The 26384-nt window shown below is 35.6% G+C and overlaps 1 long non-coding RNA gene across 1 annotated transcript; it reads left to right on the forward strand.

Moving 5' to 3' along the window:
• Positions 1-97: 97 nt before the first annotated feature.
• LOC121028461 (uncharacterized) lies at positions 98-25659 on the forward strand. Its single transcript, XR_005789241.1, has 3 exons — positions 98-351; positions 8802-8808; positions 25649-25659. It is a non-coding gene; the product is annotated as an uncharacterized LOC121028461 (long non-coding RNA).
• Positions 25660-26384: the final 725 nt, after the last annotated feature.

The following is a 26384-nucleotide window of genomic DNA, read 5'->3' on the forward strand; positions in this document are numbered from 1 at the left end:
TACCTATTTCTTGGATTGTATCTTTAATGGCAAGAGGAAACACTCTTCTTTATTAGTCTAACTTAAACTTTTATGTACACCAGAGTAGTACAACAACCATCAAAAGCTTCTGATCAAGGGTCCTGAAATTTTCTTCTTGAATTTCTTTGTACTGAACTGAATTTTCTTTTAAGATAACAAAGATCATAATTTTAAGGTGTTAATATCAGCAGTCTAATTTAACTCTTACAATGGATGTACACGTACTTGAAACAAATGTGAATCATGTTTTTCTTAAAAAACAGGGTGATAAAGTGACTTAAGTGATCATGCATGTTTCTCATCCCTGAGATTAATATAGCTATTTTACTTGTTAATTGTCTTAGGGTCTACATACAATTCTAGATATTGATTGGATGTAATCATAAAAAATATTTATTGAATCCAGGAATTGTATTTTGAAATCATTGTAATTATTTTCTTTTCTGAAGTGCTCAATGTAAAGTACATAATAAACATATTTTAAAAGAAAAAAAGATTCAATGAAATCCCAATAAAATTCCTAGTATACTTTTTTATGGAACTTGAAAAGCTGATTCTGAAAATCACATGGTAATATAAGGGATCTAGAGAATCTAAGAAAATTTTGAAGAAGAACAAAGTTAGAGGACTTACAGCATCACATTTAAGATTGACTATAAAGCTACAGTAAATAGGACAGTTTGGTATTGATGCAAAAGAAAATATACAGATCAAGGAAAAAGAGAGATAAAAATACCACATAATACATATGATCAATTCCTTTTGACCAATACAATTCAGTGGTTGGGGGTGGCTTTTTCAATAAATTATTCTGAAACAACTACATATCTGAGAGAACCTTTATACTTAATCTAATGTTATATACAAAAGTTAATTTGTGAAGATATGGTGTACATTGCTTTAACATGCAGTCTACTCTAAAGCCTTTATGAGAATATTTTCAAGAACTTGTGATGCATTATAATTCATTGAGAAGGATACAAAAAGCATTAAACATAAAAAGAAAAAGTTAAGTTGGACTTCGTTAAAATGAAAATCATTTTCCCACAAAAAAAAAACACCATTAAGAACCACAGACTGAGAGAAAAATAGTGTCTATGTATTGATCCAACAAAGAATTCATATTCACAATATATAAACAACTAGTGTACATGATTAAAAAAAGACACCCAAGTTTTAAATGAGCAAAAGAACTGTATAGACACTACACAAAGGAAGATACATAAATGGCCAATAAACAATAAAATGGTGCTTCAGATCATTACTCACACTCCCTGTGTGGTTGGAGGTTTGTGAGGCACATCTCACTGCTGCCATAGTCCAACTTTTATGCTATTCCCACAGGCCTCTCTTCCTAAGGAGAAACCCAAAAGAGGGAGGTCTGTGGCATGAACCACAGTCCCATCACTCAGTTGATCTTAGGACCATATTGTCACATATGTTCTCCCTTCTCCAAAATCCATTCTAAATTCCCCTCACCCTCAGCTAACACCTCAGTTGGCCTAAGTGGTGGTATGATCCAAACATTCAAAAGATACCATTACAGGAATAAAAAGACAAGCCACAATGTGGGAAGTGATGTTCCTAACACATGAAACTGATAAAAGGCTTGTAACCAAAATATATAAAGAAATTCTAAAAACTAGTAAGAAAAAGAAAGACAATCTAATAATAATATGGGTAACAGACTTTAACCAAATACTTTATTTTTAAAAAGATATCCCAAGGGCCAATAAACATATGAAAAAGATCAAATTCTTTAGTCATTAGAGAATTCAAATTAAATCTACTGTGAGATACTACTAACTACATACCAGAATGACTAAAGTGAAAATAAGAGACAGTGCCAAGGATTAATGAGAATATGGAGCAATTGGAACTCTGTTACATTGCTGATAGGAGTAAAATTGATACAGCCACTTTGGAAAACTGTATCCAATATCTATTTATACTCAAACTAGCAAGTGTACTTCTAGATATATATTCAACAGAAATACATACATGTGCTTCCTAAAACACATCATAGTGGAAATACTTGGAATTGCCAAAACCTGGAAATATCCAAATGTCCATTATAGAATGGACAAATAAATAGCAATGTTTTCACCTGTGCTATCTCAGTTATCTGTTGCTGCATAACAAATTAAACTAAAACTCAATGACTTAAAACTACAACGTAATATTTTCAGAAACTGTAGGTTGGCTAGGGGTATCTTCGACCAGTCTGTCTGGATTCACTCATGTGGTTATGGTCATCTGATGTTTCCCCTAGATATGCAGATGCAAGATGGTCTCTGGAACATGGTTCTGGCTATCACTGGGCTCACTATTACTCTTCTGTCATCCTACAGAGCCTTTCATCTTTAGTAGGCTACTTTAGGCTTCTTCAGAGCATGATAATAAAAGGACATAAGAAGGCGAGAGAGGAAACTGCAAGTACTCAGGGATAAGAAGCGCTAGAAGTTGCATAATATCATTTCCACCAAAATCTAAGTCAAAGAATTTATAAAGCCAGCCCAGATTCAATACAGTGAAAAAACAGCCTCCATCTTTTGACAGAAGAAGCCAACAGCACATTACAGAGGGCATATACACAGACAAGCATGATTTACTGGGAGCTATCACTGCAGCAATCTGCCACAACCAATATATAACAATGACAATGAATGAATTACTACTACAAGTAACAACAGGAATGAACTTCATGAGTACAAAATGCAAGTAACAAGAGGATATATGCATCGTGTTCCATTTATATAAAATACAAAAATCTGCAAAACCAATACATGGTGTTAGAAGTCAAAAGAGAGTCTAAGGAAAACATCTTGGCACTACAAATGTTTTATCCCTTGATCCATGCAATGGTTACGTGAAATTTTTCACTTTGTGGTCATTTCTTGATTGTTTTGTTCTTTTGATTTATGTAATTTCCTACATGTTTGTCATACTTGAACAGAATTTTTTTTAACCAGAATAAAAATGAAGACAAAACTAAAATATAATGGAAGTGAATTTTCTTCAATTCAGTTCAGTTACCTGAGTGGTGTTTCATGCCTTTTCTGGAATATCTGCTCATGTTACACATTCTACTACTAAAGGAATAAGGAAGATTCCAAGTCTATGGTGGGGAACTCTGTCTCTGTTCTTGTCTTATTTTGTTTAAACTCCTACATCAAGGGTCAGTTCACTGGTCACCACTTTTGTTTGACGTGCAATTATTTTCCTCTGCTCAGATTCCTCTGTTTACTGCTGCCAGTCCTAATAATTGGCTAATACAATTATTCCTAGGAGATTATTTGTGTCTTCCTGTTTCATCTGTTGCAAGGTTGGGTAGCATCCCAGTCCCAGTCTCTAGTCCTGCTTATCAAAACAAGTGAGGAACATTTTTCATATTTTTTTCCTGGTAAGCCAGATTCTTCATGTTCTCTTAAATAGAAAATACGAATGAGATTTTTCAGGGCTTCCTCCACTTACCTTGCTGTCATACAGGGCAATTCTTCTCAGAAATTCAAATCCTTGCATTTTTTTCCCCAAATGATTCAAACCACTTAGTATATAGATTATATTGTATAGGAGTTAACAATGTAGATGCTGGAAACAAAAATGTCCAAGTTCATATCCTGACCTTGAGTTAGGGCAGATTATTTCCCTTACTAGCCTCAATTTGCACATTTGTAAGATGGGAGATGACAAGACGTACCTCTTAGGGCTGTAATGAGGTTTAAATAAATTAATCCATGTAAATTAAAAATGTGCTTAGCCCTTTAAGTACTCAAAAAATATTCTCATTATTATTAAGCATAGTTATTAACAGGGCAGAATGTTGACACATTTCCATGATTATTAACACTGATGATTTTATAGCCTTTGATATGTTAATTATCTTTTAATCATTTCTGTCGGTTTTATAACCCTGAATTTATACCATCATTTGGGGGAGGTAGGGATATCTGTTGCCCAACATTCTTAAAATGAAATACCAACTTTTAAGAAAAAGATTTAATGATTACATTAGCACTGTAGTTATAAGGAAATATTACACAGCCATAAAAAAAGATGAGACTGTCCCATCTGAGATAACATGGGTGAACCTATTTGGCATTATGCTAAGTGAAGTAAGTCAGCCAGAGAAAGACAAATACCATATAATTCCACTCATAAATGGAATCTTAAAAAAATGAATGAACAGGGGCGCTTGGGTGGCTCAGTCGGTTAAACGTCTGACTTTGGCTCAGGTCATGATCTCAGAGTTCATGGGTTTGAACCAATGTCAGGCTCTGTGCTGACAGCTCAGGACCTGGAGCCTGCTTTTGATTCTGCGTTTCTGTCTCTCTCGGCTCCTCCCCTGCTCACATTCTGTCTCTCTCTCAAAATAAATAAAGATTCAAAAAAATTTTTTAATAAATAAAACCCCAAAGACTTAAAAAAAATGAACAAAAACCAGAATCATAAGTATAAATACAGAGAACAAACTGAGGGTTATCAGACAGAAAAGAGGGTAGGGGATTAAGCAATATGGGTGAAGGGGAGTGGGAGACACAGGTCTCCACTTATGGAATTAGTGAGTCATGGGAACAAAAAGCAAAGCATGAGGAATACAATCAATGATACTATAATAATGATATAATGGGACAGATGGTAGGCATACTTGTGGTGAACATAGTATAATGAATAAACTTGCCAAATCACTAAGTTATACACCTGAAGCTAATGGAACATTGTCAACTATACTCAAAACAAAAAAAAACAAAAAAAAACAAAAAAAAACCCAAAAACAAAAAAAAAACAAAAAACAGCATCATATGGTATTATGGGGATGGGAAAAAAAAGAATTGGAGGTATATGTAAATGATAAAAATGTATTTGCATTTTCTCATATTCACTCCATTTTTGATCTAATCATCTGCATTTAAAATCTAAAACCTCTCCAGAGAGAACTGTTTGCTCCCAGTCGTTCCAGGTACAGTTCTGCTAGTTATTGCATAGGCTAAATGCAGGAGTGGAGAGAACGGCACAACATCATCTAACAGGAGTCAGCCCTGAAATCATCCTTCTAAATCTACACTCTCCCTCCTCAAGTAACTGCATATATCTTCAATTGCTAACTTTACATTTCTTGAAATGGGGGTGCAGGAAGAAGAGTTTCCAGGAAAGCCATCAGTATAAATAAGAGTTAAAAAATTAAACTGGAGGGGTGTCTGGGTAGCTCAGTCAGTTAAGTGCTAATGTCAGCTCAGGTCATGATCTCATGGTTCATGAGTTCAAGCCCCGTGTCAGACTTGTGCTGACAGCTCAGAGCCCAGACCCTGCTTCAGATTCTGTGCCTCCCTCTCTCTCTAGCCCTCTCCACTCGCACTCAGTCTCCCTCTCTCTCAAAAATAAAAAATAAACATTAAAAAAATTTTTTTTAAATTTAAATTGGATCCATAGTCCATGGGCTTCTCTAAAACTCTTCCCTTCTCTTACCTCTATTACTATTCCAATTCCCTAAACCACTCTAGATATGGTTCAAAAAACTGAAAGTTCCTCTGATGACAGGAATTCAGCCTTGAGTGTTTTTTTTTTTTAACTTTTGACTGGTTTTATTAAACTATGATTCAAAAATGTAACCCGGTGTACATTTTTGACATGTTAAGAATAAGGGGGTACATCACAGGGTTCAGGTAAGACTTAAACAAACTGCATTCCATAATTCTGATTAAATGCAATCATGGATTATAATTCATCATGCAAGGCAGAAAGGTTAATTACACAGACTATGTAAGCAGCATATAGCTGCATGTTTATCAATTCACATTTTATCTGGTGTATGTAATTTATAAGAAGAAAAAAGGATGATTTATAAGAGTGGGCTGAATTTACCACTTTGGTCCCCTATACTCTAGTTAAATAGAGCTCCTCTCCTCAAAAATAATCTCAATTTGTCCTGGCTTGACAGATTATAATGAATATGCTCTTTCCTGTGCTGTTTGAGAATTATTCCATTTGAGGGGAAACAAATGCAGTATGGCAGTGAATGCTAACTTTAGGTACAAACTAGAACCACTGGAGAAGCTTTTAAAAAAATCCCATTGTTCAGGCCATGCTCCATGTAGTCAAATCAAAATTCCTAAAACTAAAGCCACAGCATGAAGCATTTTTTTAAAGGTCTGTCAGGTGATTCAGAGGGCAGCCAAGGTTAAGAACCACTGAGGTGGAGCTTCTACCTCCACTACCATCCTTGACAATGTTCATACAGGTTATTGATATTGATCAGTTACTAGTCAATCACCTCAATTGACTAAAATGGTCATGCAGACATAATTTTTTAATTATTAAAAATACTTTGTTAGGGGCACCTGGGTGGCTCAGTCAGTTAAGCGCCCGACTTTGGCTCAGGTCATGATCTCACCATTCCCAAGTTGAGCCTCACTTTGGGCTCTGTGCCTCCCTCTCTCTCTCTGCCCCTCCCCTGCTTGTGCTCAGTCTCTTTCTCTCTCAAAAATAAATAAACATTAAAAAAAATTTTTTTAATACTTTGTTAAGTGTCTGCACAAGAAGTGTTTGCTCAAATCTGCTTAAGTAATTTGAAGAAGCAATTAAATATATATTTGCACATACATATACACAGATTTATAAATATAGATTATATATATAATTCAATTCAAATATACAGGTATTATTATTTAAAAGTTCAATTCATTACTGTAAACATAAGAAACCATAATTTGTTAATACAACTTCCAGGAAAAGAGAACTTTTGAGTGTTTCAATTAAATTTATCCTTTACCATGTAGATTCAATCCCCTCTATGCATATTTAATATTTTTAATAAGAACATACACCTTGGATAAAGGATTTTGAAATCAAAAGAAATATATATACTAACACTGAAATACACACAGTAAAACCTCTTTTATAAAAGCCGCTTTAGAGAACCGAATCAGTAAGCAGAGGGCAGATGTTCCTTTAATATAGCTCTGTGGTTCAGGACATCTCTAAAACCCTGGATCTATTTGTAAAAAAAAAAAAAAAAAGTGAAGTGTGTGTTTCCACATAATTCCCCAGTAACATGCATTTTTGTTGAGAGGAATGATGGCTTTGATGAGGTACCTAAAATCAGTAAGAGGAATCTACTCTGTTAAGGGCAGAATGTCATTCTGCAATTGCAGGTGTTACACATTATAGGATGGCATTTGACACACAGCATATCTCCCATCTCTGTGAAGACAGTTGAGCATAGTGGACTATATCTGGATTCTGACAACTTGGATTTGAGTTTCAGCTCTGCAATTTACTTGCTGAGTGAATGCAGCTTTTCAAGTTTCAGGTTTCTGGTCTATAAAGTGATGATAATTAATGTGTCCTACCTATATAACAGAATTGTTAAAAAGTTTTAAATCAAACAATTATTTGTAAATTCTAATCCTCAAATAAAAGACAAGAAAAGATTCAGCATAAAAAGCAAGCTCTGCTTTGAGTAGACTGCTAGCTTCTAGGCCAACCTTCATGAACTCCTATGTAAGTAAAAAAAAAAAAAAAAAAAAAAAAAGATGCTCAAGCAAGATGCTGAAAAAATGTTTATGCATGATTTAAGTGAGTTTGGGGGAATAAAATTGACATGTCTGAGACTTTTGTGACAAGGAATGACACATAGATTTGTGTGCTTGGAGGTATCTTTCCCTCTTTAAAAGAAGAACTTCAGGGGCGCCTGGGTGGCGCAGTCGGTTAAGCGTCCGACTTCAGCCAGGTCACGATCTCGCGGTCCGTGGGTTCGAGCCCCGCGTCAGGCTCTGGGCTGATGGCTCAGAGCCTGGAGCCTGTTTCCGATTCTGTGTCTCCCTCTCTCTCTCTGCCCCTCCCCCGTTCATGCTCTGTCTCTCTCTGTCCCAAAAATAAATAAACGTTGAAAAAAAAAATTTAAAAAAAAAGAAGAACTTCAGTTGAGTGAGATCCTGGTACAGTGGTGATTAACAGATAATAGTAGGAAACAAACCAAGAAGCAGGGAGAGACCAACACTCCTTCATGAATCTTCTTGGTGACATCTCCAAAAGAAACATGGACCAAAAGAAAAAGAAACATGTAGTCACTGAGAGCATCTATTTGGGAACACTCATAAGATTCTCTCTGGGGACTTCCAAAAACAGCTGAGGACATTTTAGGTGTATATATGGAGTAGTGGTGAAGTTTATATTCTCTTATCAGGAAATATGGAGGGAGCAAGAAATCCTGCTACATCTAATATCATCACTGGAGAAACAACGATGTTATAATGCATTCTGCTCTATTTTTCTTCTACTTCATATCATGGGTGCTTGTTTGTATGCAAAAATTCTAAATAAATTCAATTGTTTATATACTTCTGCTATTTATAGTTTAACCAATTAAATAATTACTGTATTTTCATATACAATGAAGCATATATCCCTGTGAAGATTATGCATGTTATATCTGCCTGATATGTCCTTCTTAAAAGAGTATTTCTAAAATCTCTCTTTCCCATTTCTCCCTCCCTGCCTTTCTCTCCCTTCCTCCTCCCCCCCCACCACATTTGAATAAATATTAAAAGTGTTAAAGATTGATTTTACACTTCCTAGATTAAAGAAGGATTTGTTAATCGCCATACTTTAGACAGTATCTTGTTCTACCATAGCATAAACGCCACACAGGTTGAATGAGGTTTACCCCTTACTCCTTATTTTTAAAACTGATTTGTGCTTTTCTTTCAGGAAGAGATTTTATTTAACAGGATTATTATCAATGTTATAAGTACTTTTTTTCTAATGTCTGATGACAAAAGATTTACTGTTTGTAGATACTTTTATAAGGTTTTGATCAAAACATTGTAGTATCCATGTATATAACAATCAAAAATGTTTTCAAGGACAAATGAATATGACTTGAAATCTTAGCATTGTCTTTAATACCATTTTCTCCTTCTTCCAAACTCTAATTTTTCATCAAGCATTTAGTTTTCTTCTTCATTTCTTGCCTGCCTCATCTCTGTGTGCACACAAACCACAATGCTCCACATTGCTGTGCCTCACACTTCCACTTCATCTTCCACGATTGATATCTCCCCTTTGCTCAGGGAACTGTCATGATTAAAGCAAGTTCAAGCATTATGTCTTTTATGAAGGTTTCTTGAATTTCCATCTTCACTATCAGGTAAAATTAACCACTCCTTCATCTATGCTTCTTTGTAACTGCCTGATCAGTCTTCTTCCCATGTATGGACAAAAACCTCATGAATTCCATAAAATGACTGGTATCCAGACTGGAACATGTGCCAACCAGCAATTTGATACTTCATCAAACTCATATTGTTTAATATTTATTTTAAAATAATAGGAAGAAATTTCCATTAATAAAACTGTATATACTTTATGTTCAAAATAAAGACTTATGTCATATGCACATAACATTTTAACTCATACATAATTGGAATTGTTTCTTTAAGCCTTCTCATCACTTATAATTGAATAGCATCAGGCAACATGTTTACATGTTCAGCAAACTTCTGTATCTTCCTAATTCTTGCTTCCTTTTGTTCAATCATTTAATAACAAGATTTTAGCCAGGCATTATATTTCTTAGACTGGTATACATATAGATATATGGCTTAGACTGGCTACATATAGATATAACAAAAAGCCTTGTCTAAAATATCCTATTAAAGTTTTTGTTCTGGCTTTCATTATGTTTCATCAAAATACTTTCTAATGAGTCTATGCTTTTAATAGTTGCATGTCCAGATAACACCACCAAAGAATATAAATAATTATCAATAGGATAAATAGACACTCTTCATTTTAAATATGTAAAAAACTATATATGACATTATTTTCAAGATTCTCGATGACCATTTAGATATTCACAATAAAATACATTTCATACTTTATGTATTGTTAATTGTTTAGGTTTTTATTAAAGAAGTTTTTAGCATAAAATTCAAATGGTATAAGTTGGAAATAAAGTCATTCTAAGATAGCTAGTTCTTAAACATTGCCTTTGAGAGATGCGTTTTTCTAACTGAATTTAACCTGAAGTGTTGATAATCAACCTAACACAAATCTAACTGTAATCACAAAGCTCCCTCTATTCTGATAAGTTTCTCACTTCACACTCCTTTGATGACCTTGGTCTGCTCCATCTCTAACATAAATCTTGCACTTAAATAACCTCGTAACCAGGTCATGAAGCTAAATGGCATACTGGAACAGGGGAGCGGGAGAGTTCAGCAAACTTCTGTTATCTTCCTAGTTCTTGCTTCCTTTTGTTCAATCACTTAATAACCAGATTTTAGCCAGGCAGTATATTTCTTAGACTCGTATTTTCAAACTTACTCCTATTGCTTTACTTTTCCCAATTTAAACAAAAATTAACGTAATGTTTAATAATGTTACATATTTAGTATCCATAGTCCTTCAAAATATAGATATCTCTCTCCACCTGTAAGTCCATCATTTTGATAGTTAACAGTTACAAGTCCTTAGTGGCATGGCTGGCCACACATTTGGCACAGATCCTGAAAATCCCAGAACTGATGCAATGGAAAACTACCTAAAGTTCAAAAGTACAAGTTATAGAATTCTCCTATGTGCCTTAAAGCTTATCTAGTACAATTCTATAGGATATTTTGAGGGCATGTGGTGGGCAGTGTCTGTGTTGTTATGAGACTTCGACAAGGAAAAGAAGGGAGTGGTTGGAACATACAGTTTTGGGAAAGGAGATTCTAAAATTACAAAGTATTTTTAGTCACATAGCATTTTTTGGTCACATAGCATTTCTTAAAATACCAAAATAACATTGGAGTAAGACATAAAACGTCTGTTTATTTTTAGAGATTTTTTTAATTGGTTTTAAAGTTCAGTTATTTCAATGATCTGGTTTAGACTCAATAATTTTCATAGATCAAGAGACCAGACTAAGATCCTGACCCTCTTGAGTGATGTAAGAGTCACAAAAAGAACAGCTAAGCACCTAGGCACCAAGAATTACTGAGAGATTTCTGAGGAATGAAATGCCTCTTCACCTCTCAAAAATTCTGATGAATAGTTAAAACAGATAAGATTTTACAGATTATACACTGTGGCTGCAGAGTACATAGATTGTTGGTATACTCAGAAAACTGGAAACATGGCCAAAATTAGAACTGAGATATACTTTCTGCTATAGCATACTTTTCCAATATAAGAGTTAAAACCATATACTGTTTCAGCATTTATACTAGAGGAAGATTTTGAGGTGAAAATAATTTATTATTTCCCATTTTACAGATAACAAAATATAATCTCAATGGATGAATGCATAAACAAAATATGGTATATACACTCAATAGGATATTATTCAGCCTTAAAAAGGAAAAAATCCTGTCACATGCTACCACATGGTAAACCTTGAGGACATTACGCTAAGTGAAATAAGAAGCCAAATACTGAATGATTCCACTTATATGAAGTATCCAAACTAGTCAAATTTATACAAACAGGAAGTAGAATGGTGATTACTAGGGGCTCAGGAGATGGAGAAATGAAGACTCCATTTAACAACACTAAACTACACTTAAAAATGGTTAAGGTGGTAAATTTCATGTTTTTTGTCACATAAAAATAAATTCAACTTCAATGATATATAAAACCAGTTAGTAACTGACAGTTAAGACTTGGATTGTGATTGAAAATCTCGAATTTTTTTACCCTGGATTCCTCTGTGTCAATTATTTCTCCAATAATCTCTGTGTGGCTGACTATATTGCCTACATGATTGTAAACCTGTGTCAACCATGCATCAGCATTCCTATGCAGGACAATCAGAAATGGGCAAACGCCCTTGTAGAACAAAACCTGAGGAAGCAAAACCCCCATCTTGCCATACTTGGAACCCAACATTCCAAGGGAAAACATTAAAACTATCTTTTTTTAACAATGAAAACAAGTGATCAGTATGGTGTGATCACAAAAATAGGTCATTGGTCCACTGACTTGACCATTTCATTCCCTTTTATAATGGTTACTTTCTGTTATGGAGAAATAGCCATTGAAAGGTAATGCTTGGTAGGTACACAGCCATCTCCAGGAAATGAGGCCTGAGGACATGCTTTACTCATGTGGTGAGAAAAAGTTAATTTTCACAGGCCTCCACTCAAACCAACATTTTATCTGTTGGCATGTTTACAAGGAAAGTTGGAAATCAAATAAAGGATAATTGCCCATTCTCAACAGGATGTGGCAACTTTCATCTATGATCCTTTATTTTCAGGCTTCAGCAAGGCTTCCCAAATGAGCTAAATGAGGAAGGATTCTGATGGAGGAATGATGTTAAGACCTTAGTCTGTGTTCCTCCCAGATGCCAGATTAATTGCTGTAATATAAACGCGCAGCACAATGTGTTCTCCACTGATTTCATCCACTTATCTAGGGCCTGTCTGTGATGATTTCCACTAATAGCCAAACAGTGCCCTGAATAACTCACTGAGTTGTACAAGATTGATCCAAATTTGAACAAAGCTTGTATCTGGTAAAGTTAAAAAACTATTAGGATCATTCCAATAAATGCTGATAATTTTCTCCATTAGATAGTAGAATATACCATTGTTAAATCTTTCTTGAGTGCTTAGTAACATCACTTTTCTTACAAGGATTTGTCTTTGGGGTACACAGGTTTTCTAATAAGGGAGTAGGCATACCTTTCATGAGGACACAAGTATTGCTACATTGTGTGTTTTTGCTGTTGTTATTGTCATTACTGTTTTCTTTTAAATAATTTCTGTTTATGATATCCAACTTCCCTTGGAAATTTTGCCTCACTCCATGAGGTTGGGCTACAGGGAAACTTGTGTGGCATGCCTAAGCTACATCCAAAATCAGATTTCTTTTCCAATATTGACCAATATTGATCTTTGGATCAAGCCAGGGGGCTGAAGTTCTTTTTAAAACTGAATCTCTTCCTTTGAGAAACTCGATTCCTCAAATAAATATAACAATACTAGATCACCCTGCCAGGCCACTGGGTACAAACACAAGATTTCTTTCAAAAGCCTTCTACATAGGGATGTAGGACCTAACTCTGGAACCATTGGGAGGCTGATGGCTTTTTAAGTCGAAGGAATCTAACAGCAGAAATTAGAATGGATCAGAAAGGGAAAAGTTTGGAGGCAGCGAGGCAACTTAGTAGGCCATAGTAATCGCTCAAGAAAATGAAGTCTTGAACTAAAATAGTGACAGTGGGAATGGAGAAGAATAGATAGATGAAAGGGCAATCACAGAGATAAAACTGGCAGGTTGTGCCAAACTAGTGAATGTAAAATACAGAGTAGGAGGAATTTTATCAGAGTCATCTTCCTAAAGTGGAAGTAAGATCATATTCTTCATCTGCTACATCCCTGCAATAGCTTCCCAATACACTTGGAGTCTAAAAGTCTTAAAAGGCTTAATATAATCTGGCCCCAGCTCATTTATTCAACTTCACTGTTCCTCAACTTCATTGCTGTCCAATTTTTTTTTATATAAAGCTCTAGCATCACTGGATTTTCTTTCCTATCTCAGTGCCTACGCACTTGCTAGTCCTTTCTGCTTGGAGCTCTTCCCCTAGGCTTTTGCATGACCATCATTTTCTTTCCACTGAGATGCCAACTCAGATCTCTTTCCACCTCTTCAGAAAATTATTCACTGTTATACATCCACATCCCAATAGTCACTTTTTACATCACCAGATTTGTCCTCTCTAGAGAACCTATGTACCTGAAACTATCTTGTTTTTTGACATAATTATTGTCTGTCTCTCCATACTAGAATGTCAACTCCCTTGGGACAGGAATCCCCTTTATCACCAGTGCCTACCATGTGATAGGTTCTCAAAGAATACTTATTACTGATATACAGATATACATATACATACACATATACATATATACTTACATATGTGTAAATGTGCATGTGCATACATACCATATTTATAAATATACTTCACGGTAAAAAGTTGTAACTTGATATTAAACCTATCAGACTCAGATAGCTTGTGAATTCTAAGTGTGATTCCTGTACTGAGGTAAGAAGTATTAATTTATAAGTCTAACAATATAATTGTTACATATTGAACTCTACAAGAGCTAAAAATACTTTTGATGGAGGAGAATCTGATTGGGATAAAATACTCATCTAGAAATAAATTTCTAACCCAAAGCATCTAAAAAGAAGCAAAATGAATCTCAATCTCAATTTTAGCCCAATAATTTGTAAATTAAAAATCATATTTTGGAGACATGAAAATAAGGGAGGTGGCACGTTCAAACCACCCATGACCATATTATTCTGCTGGATTATTAAGTAATAAAATTAATTTCTCTAGTAGCAGTAGTAGGTAAAATTCAGATAAAACTAATTTTTACAGAGGACCTTATTACTCCAACTAGATCTGATAGAGTCTATTTTATGAGGCAGAGCAAAGGACGTTCAGGTTCTATAGCCCAAGCCATGTTTCTTTATATACATCACAGGGCTATCAAAAGAGTTAAATGAGTTAATCATTTTTTTTATTCTTAAAAAATTTTTAAATGTTTTTATTTATTTTTGAGACAGAGAGAGACACAGCATGAGCAGGGGAGGGGCAGAGAAAGAGGGAGACACAGAATCCAAAGCAGGCTCCAGGCTCTGAGAGGTCAGCACAGAGCCCGACGTGGGGCTAGAACTTAACTGCAAGATCATGACCTGATCTGAAGTCGGACGCTTAACTGACTGAGCCACCCAGGTGCCCCAATGAGTTAGTCATTTTATATCAACTTTATACCTCATTTTCAAATCATTTTTGATTTGAAGTTTCACTGACGGTCCAACATGGATCATTCTGAGTTCCACCTATCATCAGCAAAGTTCCAGGGACCTCAATGATTACTTTGTGTTAAAAGCAGCATTGGATGTGCTGGGGACATGGGGTAATTGATCATGACTGAACAATGTGAGCGCTACACAGTACCCACATTTTCTTCCTAATTTAGAACTCAATCATTTGAAAACAATTATATTAGTTGGGGGGAAAAATGGCTCCTACTCAAAGAAAATGTATTCCATCAAAAATGGACTGGGGCGCTTGGGTGGCTCAGTCAGTTAAGTGTCCTACTCTTGATTTAAGCTCATGTCATGATCTCTCAGTCCTGAGTTTGATCCCTGCATCTGGTTCCTGCTGTCAGTGCAGAGCCTGCTTGAGATTCTCTCTCTCTCCCTCCGTTTCTCTGCCTCTCCCCTACTCTCTCTCTCTCTCTCTCTCAAAATAAAAAAAAACTTAAAAAAAAATTTTTTAATGGACTCCAGACGGGGCACCTGGGTGGCTCAGTGGGTTAAGCTTCCGACTTCAGTCCAGGTAATGATCTCATAGTTCGTGAGTTTGAGCCCTGCATCAGGCTCCGTGCTTATAGTGCAGAGCCTGGAGACTGCTTCAGATTCTGTGTCTCCCTCTCTCTCTCTCTGCCCCTTCCCCGCTCACACTCTGTTGCTCTCTCTCTCTCAAAAAGAAAGTAAACATTAAAAAAAATTTTTTTTTAAATGGACTCCGGGCAATAGAATAAGTGCTCATCAGATCTATGGATCTCACTACTGGTTCGACACTTTCCAATGCTGCCAAAATTGGATGGGCGCATGACAACGCCGACCAATCCTATTGCTTTTCTTTACCATGGTGCACCTCTGCCTGCAGGGCTTCTTCAATGATCTTTGACTTACCGAGGCTGTGGCAGCAATGGCATGAACATTAAACAGAGGAATGGCACCTGTCCTCAGGGAGACTTCAGTGAAAATAAGCCTCTTGAGCTCTGTTTAATGGTACTTTCTATTTCAGCTCCAGTAAACATACACTAAGACTATGAATTCTGAGAAATATAACTTACATTGAAGCAACTTGAAGAAGAGGTAAATCATTCCAGTGATGTAGCATTAAGTTCAAATGAGGAAAATATACAAGGTTATTAAAGAAGTTTTTTTTTTCAAAGAGTCACAGAAGTAACCACTTTGAGTATCTGATAATCATTTGAACCAAAATTCAATTCCATCATGGACTAGAAACACAGTTTCATTAAAATAATATTACAGTGATGCTTTTGTATAAAATGTTAGTTTATCACATATCAAAAGTAAAGCAGGAATGTCACAATTGTTTGCAAAAAAAAAAATATTTTCTTTACAAAATCTTTGCAGAGGCTGGCATTTTATTCAAAAATGTATTATTTCAAGTCAGTCATTATAAAAGCAATTTACGGGGCGCCTGGGTGGCGCAGTCAGTTAAGCGTCCAACTTCAGCCAGGTCACGATCTCGCGGTCCGGGAGTTCGAGCCCCGCGTCAGGCTCTGGGCTGATGGCTCAGAGCCTGGAGCCTGTTTCCGATTCTGTGTTTCCCTCTCTCTCTCTGCCCCTCCCCCGTTCATTCTCTGTCTCTCTCTGTCCCAAAAATAAATAAAAAAAAAAAAACGTTGAAAAAAAAATTAAAAAAAAAAAAAGCAATTTACTCTTCAGGATAAAGAATTACAAGAATATTAAAATAATTAAATACTTCTAAAAATATTAGTGAACTATCCTCATATGCTCATATTATCTTATATGTGAACATATGTTTACATAATTTATATAATAACTCACACATTTTCAGTATTATATATTTTACCTCACATTACTCATTTTCAATAGTTTTATGTAATCTTCATAATTTTAATAGCTCCATGCTATTTTATTCTTCAAGTTTTTCTTTTCATATATGTTGTCCTTTTCTAATATGGTTTTGAAATATAGATCATATTCTCTTTTGATGTTTTAGAATGAATTTAAATATTTAATATCATTCAGATTAATATAACATCTGATAGGCATTACTCATTATTTATTAACTCATAACCACATTATCAACCACAAACTTATTTTTGTTCTCTTTATTTAAATAAAAAAATTCAATTGGGGATTTTTGCATCTGAAACCCATTCCACTCCGAGCTTACTACTTTGTAGTAGGTAATAAAGTTTAGTATTTGCATAATAAATTTTTTATCTCTTATGTTCCGCTTTTGTTATAACAAATAAGTGAATCAGAAATAATTCCTTTCATTTACTAGGGTCATGTAAGTAAACATTAACTCACACATACATACACCTTTTATCATGTTATCTCTAAAATGAATGGTTGTTTTCTTTTGTAATCTTAAACCACATTCCGGCAACCTTCCTAATCAAAATTTTTCTTTCCCCTTCTCCACATACCCAACTACCTCAACCTCACCTCAATTACATTTTTCTTCTGGAATTCTAAGATTTCCTTTATTTTTTTTTTAATTTTTTTTTCAATGTTTATTTATTTTGGGGACAGAGAGAGACAGAGCATGAACGGGGGAGGGGCAGAGAGAGAGGGAGACGCAGAATCGGAAACAGGCTCCAGGCTCCGAGCCACCAGCCCAGAGCCTGACGCGGGGCTCGAACTCACGGACTGCGAGATCGTGACCTGGCTGAAGTCGGACGCTTAACCGACTGCGCCACCCAGGCGCCCCTAAGATTTCCTTTAAATAACAGCCACCAAAAAAAAAAAAAAAAAAAGATATGTATATAGTAAGTATTCTGAAAGTTTTTAAGTCAGAGAATCTGTTTCACTAGTCCTCACCAGCTGAAGAGCTTTATTGGAATACGCTTTTTCCTTTAAAGGTTTTTTTTTCTAAAAAAATTGTTTTTAATATTTATTTTTATTTTTGAGAGAGAGAGAGAGAGCACAAGCTGGGGAGAGGCAGAGAGAGAGGGAGACACAGAATCTGAAGCAGGCTCCAGGCTCTGAGCTGTCAGCACAGAGCCCAATGCAGGCTCAAACCCATGGACTGTGAGACCATGACCTGAGCCAAAGGTGGACGCTCAACCAATTGAGCCACCCAGGTGCCCCTTTCCTTAAAGGTTTTAAAGTTATTATTCCATTTTCACTTTTACTGATTGGTGAAGAGAAGAAATACAACATTTTCTTGACTTTGGTTCCTGTGATGGTCATTTGGTTTCTTCTGTACAAAAGCGTAAATGATGATTTTGTATTTTAAGTTTAGAGAAATTTAAAGACTGCATTGCTGGTGAGATATTTATGTACTTATTTTCTTAAAGACCCATGTTTAGACAATGTCATAAACTTATCCCACCTGCTCAAAAGAAATTAACTGATGATCACAGATATCTACAAAATATGACAGGGCTTTTATTAGTAACTACCTTCACTGCATTATATATGCAAAGTTTTGGTTCTCTGTCAATGAAGGTATCTTCTCAAATACTTTGTATGGTTTGATAGTTTCTTTTATTCCCAATTTTTGCTCCATATCTTCCCAGCTTTTGTGAGATTGAGGAAATACCCTTACAACAAATACCTCTACAAGTAGAGGTCTACAGCTTTATTTCTCTTAATGAGTAATAAAGACAGACATAGAGAAATGAAGAGCAAGGATGAACCATTGGGTTACATACCAAGGAGAAAAGACCCAGCTATTAAAAGGACCCATTGATTAAATCATCCACAAATGAAGAGATCAGTGGTCCAGGGTCAATGTTTTGTGTCCCAGACACATTATCATAGGCAGAAATGCTTTCTTCACTACCAATTTTGCTTCTGTTGATTTTCTCCTCCACTGGAGAAGCTAGAATAGAGGGGCTACTTTAAAGGTTGGTATGGTCAGAGGTGCCTGGGTGGCTCAGTCAGTTAAGCATCTAACTCTTGATTTCAGCTCAGAACATGATCTCACAGTTTGTGGGATTGAGCCCTGCATCCAGTTCCACATTGACAGCATGGAACCTGCTTGGGATTCTCTCCCTCTTTCTTCCCCACTCCCCTCCTCCTCTCTCTCTCTCTGTCTCTGTCTCTCTCTAAAAATAAGTAAACTTAAAAAAAAAGGTTGGTAGGGTCATTAAAGCCATCTACAATAGCCTTAAAAACCTATATGCACATTATCTCTTTTCCTCACAAAGTCTAAGTCAAGCACAGAGAAAGTCTTGAATAAGAAATTTTCAATAGGATAAGAGATCATAGTACTGCCTACTTCTCTCATTAAACCAATTACAGGAAAAACTGAGCACAGAGGTCTGAAGAGGTAAGTGAGGCATTTCTCTACAACTGAGATGAAAAATATTCAGTGTGACCTTCAATGCTTTTCTGGAAGACTTCTGAATTCCCTAAATACAAAACATATTACAATATAAATATAATGCACTTGCCCAAAGTTCCCAGAATTATAGGGGTTCAAGTAAAAACTGTAAGATTTCAGGTAGATTTCATTTTCAGTTCACCTAGTCTTCTCTAACTACCATCAAGTCTTGCAACAATAATGTGGATATGTCAAGCCAAACCATTTATTAGACCAAATCACTTAGATATGTATATTTCCCATGTACTCAGTAACAACTGAAGGTGTCGCTGAAGCAGAAAAAAAGATTTAAACATCATTCTAGTTTTGAATCCATTTTGGGGGAGAAAACTGTGATTGGGCGAGAGGAGTAAAAGGAAGCTGGGGGTACCTGGACCTGAAGAAACTGGAGAGAGAAAGGAACTACCAATAAAGGTTCCAGTAAAGGAACAGGACCTTTGGCCACAAGACCCAAAGGGTGAGTGGAAGAAGCTCCGTACTTGGAGATGCTTGAGAGTGAACCACCCTAATTATTGTCTGAAAGCCACTCAGTGTCCAATAGTCCTGGATACTTGTATGTGCCCCACCGTGAAGACACAAATGCTTTGTATTAAGATGGGAGCTTGAAGAGAAAATCTTTCCCCTGTCCAAGGTAGGTAGAAGTTAATACCATTTAAGAAACTTCCTGATGGTAGAAGAAACCATGGACAAATCGCTACATTTTCAAACACATTCAAACATTTTTCATAGTTGAATCTTTATTGTATATATATATATTTTGTGTACTTTTTAAAAAATAAACACCTTTTCTCACTATCAAAATTTCTTCCTATAGCATGCCTAGTGGCCATATAATGTTCTATTCCATCAATTACTAAAAACTATTCCCTTATTTGGCTATTAACGAACATAAAAGCCTGAGATGAACACTTTATTTTTTTTTAACAATTATTTATTTTTGAGACAGAGAGAGACAGAGCATGAACAGGGGAGGGGCAGAGAGAGAGGGAGACACAGAATCCGAAACAGGCTCCAGGCTCTGAGCTGTCAGCACAGAGCCCGACGCGGGGCTTGAACTCACGGACCGTGAGATCATGACCTGAGCTGAAGTCGGACGCTTAACCGACCAAGCCACCCAGGCGCCCCTGAGATGAACACTTTAAAACACAAATACCGGAAGATTTCTCCAAGGTAGGTTTTGGAAATTTAATTACTGGTGAAAAAGGATGTACAACTTTATACTTGCCAAAATGTTTTCTAGAAGAGTCTTAAGAAATTCTTCTCCCATCAGGGCCTATGTGAATTACCTTATCCTATCAACATAAGCACTGAATACCAGTTTCTTTTAATATTTTTTATTAAGTCAAAATGGTATTTATAGTTTTAATTTATAATTATTCATGAGATTGAATATTTTTCATACATCCATTATATGTGTGTATATCTTTTCTGATGTGTTTCTGCACAAAGAATCTCTTATTGATTTATGTGAGTATATCATATATTAAAGGATAGAAATTCTTTGCCTATTTTTTGTTATAACATTGCCCCATTTATTGTTCAAACTTTAATTTTATGACGGTTTGACATCAAAGAGTCCTTTATCCCTTGACATTTTCTCTTTTTGTTTCTTTCCATTATACTCAGAGACCAAGTAAATGCCTAAATAATTATTACCCATACAGAAATCAAATAAATAAATACCTAAATTAAATAACAGGCTTTGCTATTTTTTTCATGCTGTAACTTAATTTACCTGGATTTTTTAATGTATTAAATACTGTTGTATAACAAACCACACCAGGGTAACTCATCTCTGCTCCAAGTAGAACAGCAAGGCAGCTAAGGAGATGCACTACCAGGATCCTGTTTTCAAAGGATTGGCTACCCAGTTGTGGGTTATGCAGTCAGCAGACACTTCCAGCTGTCAGCTCCTTCAGAGTCTACCTCAGGTATAGAAAACTACTTTATGTGAGGTCACATCCTTTCCAGAACAGCTCAACCTGATGACTGAGCAAGGGAAGGACCTGAAGGTCTGGCCATTTTAGCTCTATCCTGAACAAATTTGATGGGCAAAACTCACTATAGAGTTTCACATTTCATTGGGAAAGGCTTCATCAGACCTTTACGGTAGTTTAGATTCTTCCTGTGCCCAAACCCCCCTCTCACACAGATGTTGAACTCTACTAACTACCTGCAACATTAATTCTACTTTGGTGTATGCTTCCAGAGAACCTAACCAGCAGTAGGCAGCTCAACTGAGTGTGGAAGATCCTCTTTTAAGATGGCTCACTCCTGTGGCAGATAAAGTAAAGTGGCTGGTAAAAGAGAGCTCAGCTGGACCTGAGGACTGAGAGCTCTAATTTCTCTTGATGTGGTCTCTCCAAGGGCTGTTTGGGCTTCCTATGGCATGGTGGTTTGTTTTTATAAGACACAATATGAAAATGCATATTCTGTTTTTGTAAAGTACAAAGCTGAAGTATTTTTCATCACTGTATCAATTATATTGTCCAAAATCTCTATACATTTTTGGCTGCCCTGTATAAAAGAGACAATTTCTGCTTTTCAGCTTTAGAATGTATTTGATATGTATATTCCCTACTAATGATACCCATTTGATGACAGACTGAGCCCTTTGACACAATACTATAAAACTAAAGTAAAACTGTGTTTGTGGTAGTTATCTCCAGTTACATGCATAATTTTTATTTAAATCTTCACCTGTGTTAAACAATAATTTTAATGAGTTAATGGCAGAGAATGAATGTTTATTTCATATTTAATATTAAATATAAAATTTCCAAAATGGGTATATAGGTTTTTGTAATTGTCACAAATCTTTGAAATCCCCTAGCATGTGTAACTGAAATCAAATGAATATTCAGCAACACACCTACTACACACAGATTGATAGGATGGGAATACTGCTCTTAACACACTAAAGGTATTACAAGGACAAGAATGAAGTCCTTCTTCTTCCCATAGGAATGTCTCCCCAGTACAGTGACTGTCATATTATTATGATTAAACATAAAGGATACTTTATCTGCATTGTAACCAATATTATAATTCAGAACTTGAGATCTCAGCTTATGTATGCTGTCATTATTTATGAAGAGTCTTAATGGGCACAATACCTTCAGGAATCTTTCAGGGAAGATTCATGAAATTGAAATATCAATGGAGTTCTACTTCTTTAGCTCATAACATAGTTTTCAAGTTATCTCATATAATTACATCATTTAGCATGAGGTAGACTATAACCATAAATGTTACTCACTACACTCCTTTTTAACATCCTGGGGGAAATACTCTGTTTTTAAAAGACACCATGTTGCTAACTAATGGTAGCTTATGTAATTCATTATGACTTTTAGATGTTTTTCGAAAAAACTCGGATCTAGCTCATTATTCATTTTATATTTTATGATGTGGTTTTTGTTCTTTGAGTGTACTAGAATGTCCTTATATTTGTTTCTTGCTCATCAAGGTCTTTTAATTCTGTTCCCAGTCTCCAGGAGGCTGATGCTTCTGCCCACCACCACCCATGCATTCCATCCTACCTTATCATCAAGATGTTCTTTCATGTAAAACTTAATGAAGGTGCTGACTTACATGCAAGTCAGCCTAACAATGTCTTTGAAGTACCTGCTGGGTATACAGCACAGTACTGAAGTTAAAAGAAAATACAAAGGAAACAAAGGATATAGTTCAGCTCTTTAAAAAGACTGTACTTGAGATGAAGAAAATAACAGAAATTGAAGCATATTTTCCCAAGGCAACAACTTCATCCATTATGTCTAAGTGCAGATTCCAAGTGAAAACTGAGTATACATTAAATGCTTAGAAATTAATGGTATCATATGTGAGATCTGTCAGGGGAGGTCAAAATGCATATTACTGATGAGGGTGTTGAAACTAAAACAGGACTAATTCCTTCTTTAAAAGCTACTTATTATGCCCCGTTTCATCTTGACTCTGAACAATAAGTTGCAATCCTTTTTGTCTAAAGCCTACACAACTGTGCATCTATAAAACTGTTCTTCAAGATCCTCATGTGCTATAGAAAACATGCATATATTATATATATGTATATATAAAACTAAAGTGGATAAGTTAAGAGAAATAAAGAACTAATTGTGAAAATTTCCATACACTATCCTAATTCACTAGAATAGATTATATAATATTGATACATTTTATAACAATTAACTGTAATTTTAGGCATTTGGAATGTTAAAAAAAATATCCTAACAGTGCTTGTCCTGCTGAGGTTTCTGAGATGCCTCCTCCAGCTCAGAATTCAATGATTGCATCTTCATGTGCCAAATTCTGTTAAAGATTCAATTCCTAACCTAGTAAACTCCCAGACTATACAGTTTGGATTTGGAACTGTTCTCACCTCTAAGACAGAGGCCAACCAGTTCTCACTGGATTATATGTTGTATATCAGTCTGCGAATGAAAGGTTTTGTGCCCAGATAATTCTGGAAATGCTAAGTACAATATTTTTCTCTTAGAGAACTTTAGCATTTAAAGCTCTGACAAGCAACTCAGCTTTTAAAAAATGTATTTGACTCTGTTTAGCCCAGTATTTTCCAAACGTCTTCAGCCAAAGAACTCCATTTGGTATAATAACTGCTGACATCCTACAGAAACAGAGTTCCAAAGGATAGTCATAGGGAAATACTGATCTATCAAACCTCCACTTAATAAACACTTAGTAAGCATTTTCTTCATGAAGTTGGTGTTTTTTTTTATCTATGCCATGGAGGCAATTAAGATGAGTTAGGCATCACCTGTGTCTTCAAGAAACTTTCAAAGAGATGAAGGAAATGGAAGATTAAAAGCTAACTGCATTCTCAAGAAGAAAAAGTTCAGTGCCATGGTAGAGGTCCAAAAGAGCATGCAGTTGGATTCCAAAGAAGGAAGTAAGTCCAATGAGATCAGAGAGAGCTTCAAAGACAATGTGGAATTATGAGGTCGGCCTCATAGGAAGATAATATTTTGCTATGTGGGAAGGTGATCCTACAAGGAGTTGATACCACGGGGAAAAGCCAAGAGGTTTTGGAAGGGTCAAAAAACAGATGCACTGGAATGTGCATAGAAGGGAATGAAGTAAAAAGTGAAACTGAATTAAGGTCAGATTGTTTTGGCACCCAATTTTCATATTTAAGGAGCACCTACCATATAATAGTGACTTTTAGGAAAGCAATAGTTGAAATCAAGACTGACCATGTAAGCATAGTAGGTCAATAATTAAATCAAGATTTACAACACATTTTGATAAGATTTTACAACAGGCAAAGACTAAAAATCCTTAAGAGCAGGGAACCTTTGTACCACACACAGTGTCAAGATATGCATCCTAGAAGAATTCATAGTTGAAAAATGGAATGCTGAACTTTATTCTGTCAACCATGGAAAGCCATCTTAAGTTGTTTGTTTTTAAAGGGGGCAATTGGATTAGATCTCTCTTTTCAGAAGAACTCAGGGGCAATGTGAAAGACAGAATGGCAGAACAGACAGGAGGCAAAAGACCCAATTAGGAGTAAGCTATTGCATTACCTAGTAAAGTTTCTAAGGACCAAAGTTAGGGCAGGGTCAACAATTGAGAAGAGGAACAGATACATATAAAAGAAGCTCACCATGTTCTAATGACCAATTAGATGCAGAGTTACAGAAGAGAGGAAAAGAAACATTTTCCAATTTCCTATCTGTGACAATCAATTACAATTAATTTATTATTAGAAATGTATCTGATATATCAGAACAAAATATCAGTAGACATGGAATACAAATGGTCTAAAGATGCATCAATCACTTAATTTCATTCAGAGACACATTTTTTTCCCACACACACAAACATATTATTTTGTGTAAACAGTTACTATAATCCAGAAAGCCAGTCTGGTCATGATGAAGCAGAAGAAAACAATATAGTAGTTTCAATGAAATGCCCCAACAAGTTTTATTATCTCTGACCTTTAGCTAAGAATATTTTCCTTTCAAATGCCATCAATTGATCACTGCCCAACAATTCCTAGGTATGTTTAATTTTGTGAGTGTCACAGCTTTGTAGAATATTTTATAATGTTTAATTTTCAGCTTCTCTATCTTCATCCAATTTTTTCTGTTAAATGTATATAAATTTAGATTCTTGTGATCTCTTACATGTAAATCATCTCCTCTTTCTACTCAACTAACCATGAGCATTATTAACTCATTTAATGAATAATTTATTATGATTCACTAGAAATATAAAACCTATTTAACAACTTTATTTTGGAATCAGACTGGTTCAATTCACTTAATCACAATAGTGGTTTTAGGACATCAAGGGTCAAAAATCTGGCAAAATTAGAATTACATGAGTTAATGCTTATAAAGGCACAGCCTCTGACAAATAATAAACAGTCCTTAGGTGTTAGCTATCCTCTATTCAAGACTATACTAAGCAATTAAGCACTGCTTAAACCATCTGTGTAGGGTAGGGTTTCTTTCAACACTCAAATATCCAGGAAACCAGAGCTGGCATAGCTCATCTGAACAAAGGGGCATTCACAGCAGAGCTTGCCTAAAGCTGGTAGTTGAATTCCATGAACACAACTAAGCAACTTGGAGAGTGTCAAATGACCCTTTTTACTACCTTACCAAGACAGCAATAGAGACCTCAGGTGATATCTAATCATAAGTCTCTTACTTCATTTAGGACATTAAGAGAGAATTCCCTCTCTTAAAAATTTTAATCATCAAGTAAGCATAATTCCTGAGTAAAGAAGGATTTCTTCTACAAATTTGGCAGGCATTACAGTTTTTCCTGTCTTACTACAGGAAGGGGCACACACAGCTTTGCAATATCTTGCTTATGAATAATGGCCCCACTTCTATTATGACTTATGAGAAGCAAGAATTGCCATATGCCAATGCTGAAGAGCCCCTAGCCCCTTTGAAAGATTTTCTATCACATTTTTACTCCCTTGTGTCTTCCTATCAACTGGATCAAATGAATTCAGTAGTCTCTGAAAAGTCATAATCCTTCATGCAAAGTTAAATAGAAGTAAGGTGTGTGGGCTAGTCACTGTCTTCCTTGACAAGAACTGGGAAAACAACCCACCCAGTAATCATGAAAAGGCATGAAAACCCAAAACTGTGAACAAGTGTAGATTTTCCTCAGTGGTACCGAAACCATCAATCACACATTTCACATTGGTCAAGAATGTGTATGATACATATGCCTTGTCTGTTTTTAATTTAAGCATCTC

The sequence above is a fragment of the Herpailurus yagouaroundi genome, unplaced genomic scaffold (genome assembly GCF_014898765.1).
Source record: "Herpailurus yagouaroundi ecotype Mexico unplaced genomic scaffold, PumYag 100, whole genome shotgun sequence".
In the NCBI taxonomy this organism is placed as follows: domain Eukaryota; kingdom Metazoa; phylum Chordata; class Mammalia; order Carnivora; family Felidae; genus Herpailurus; species Herpailurus yagouaroundi.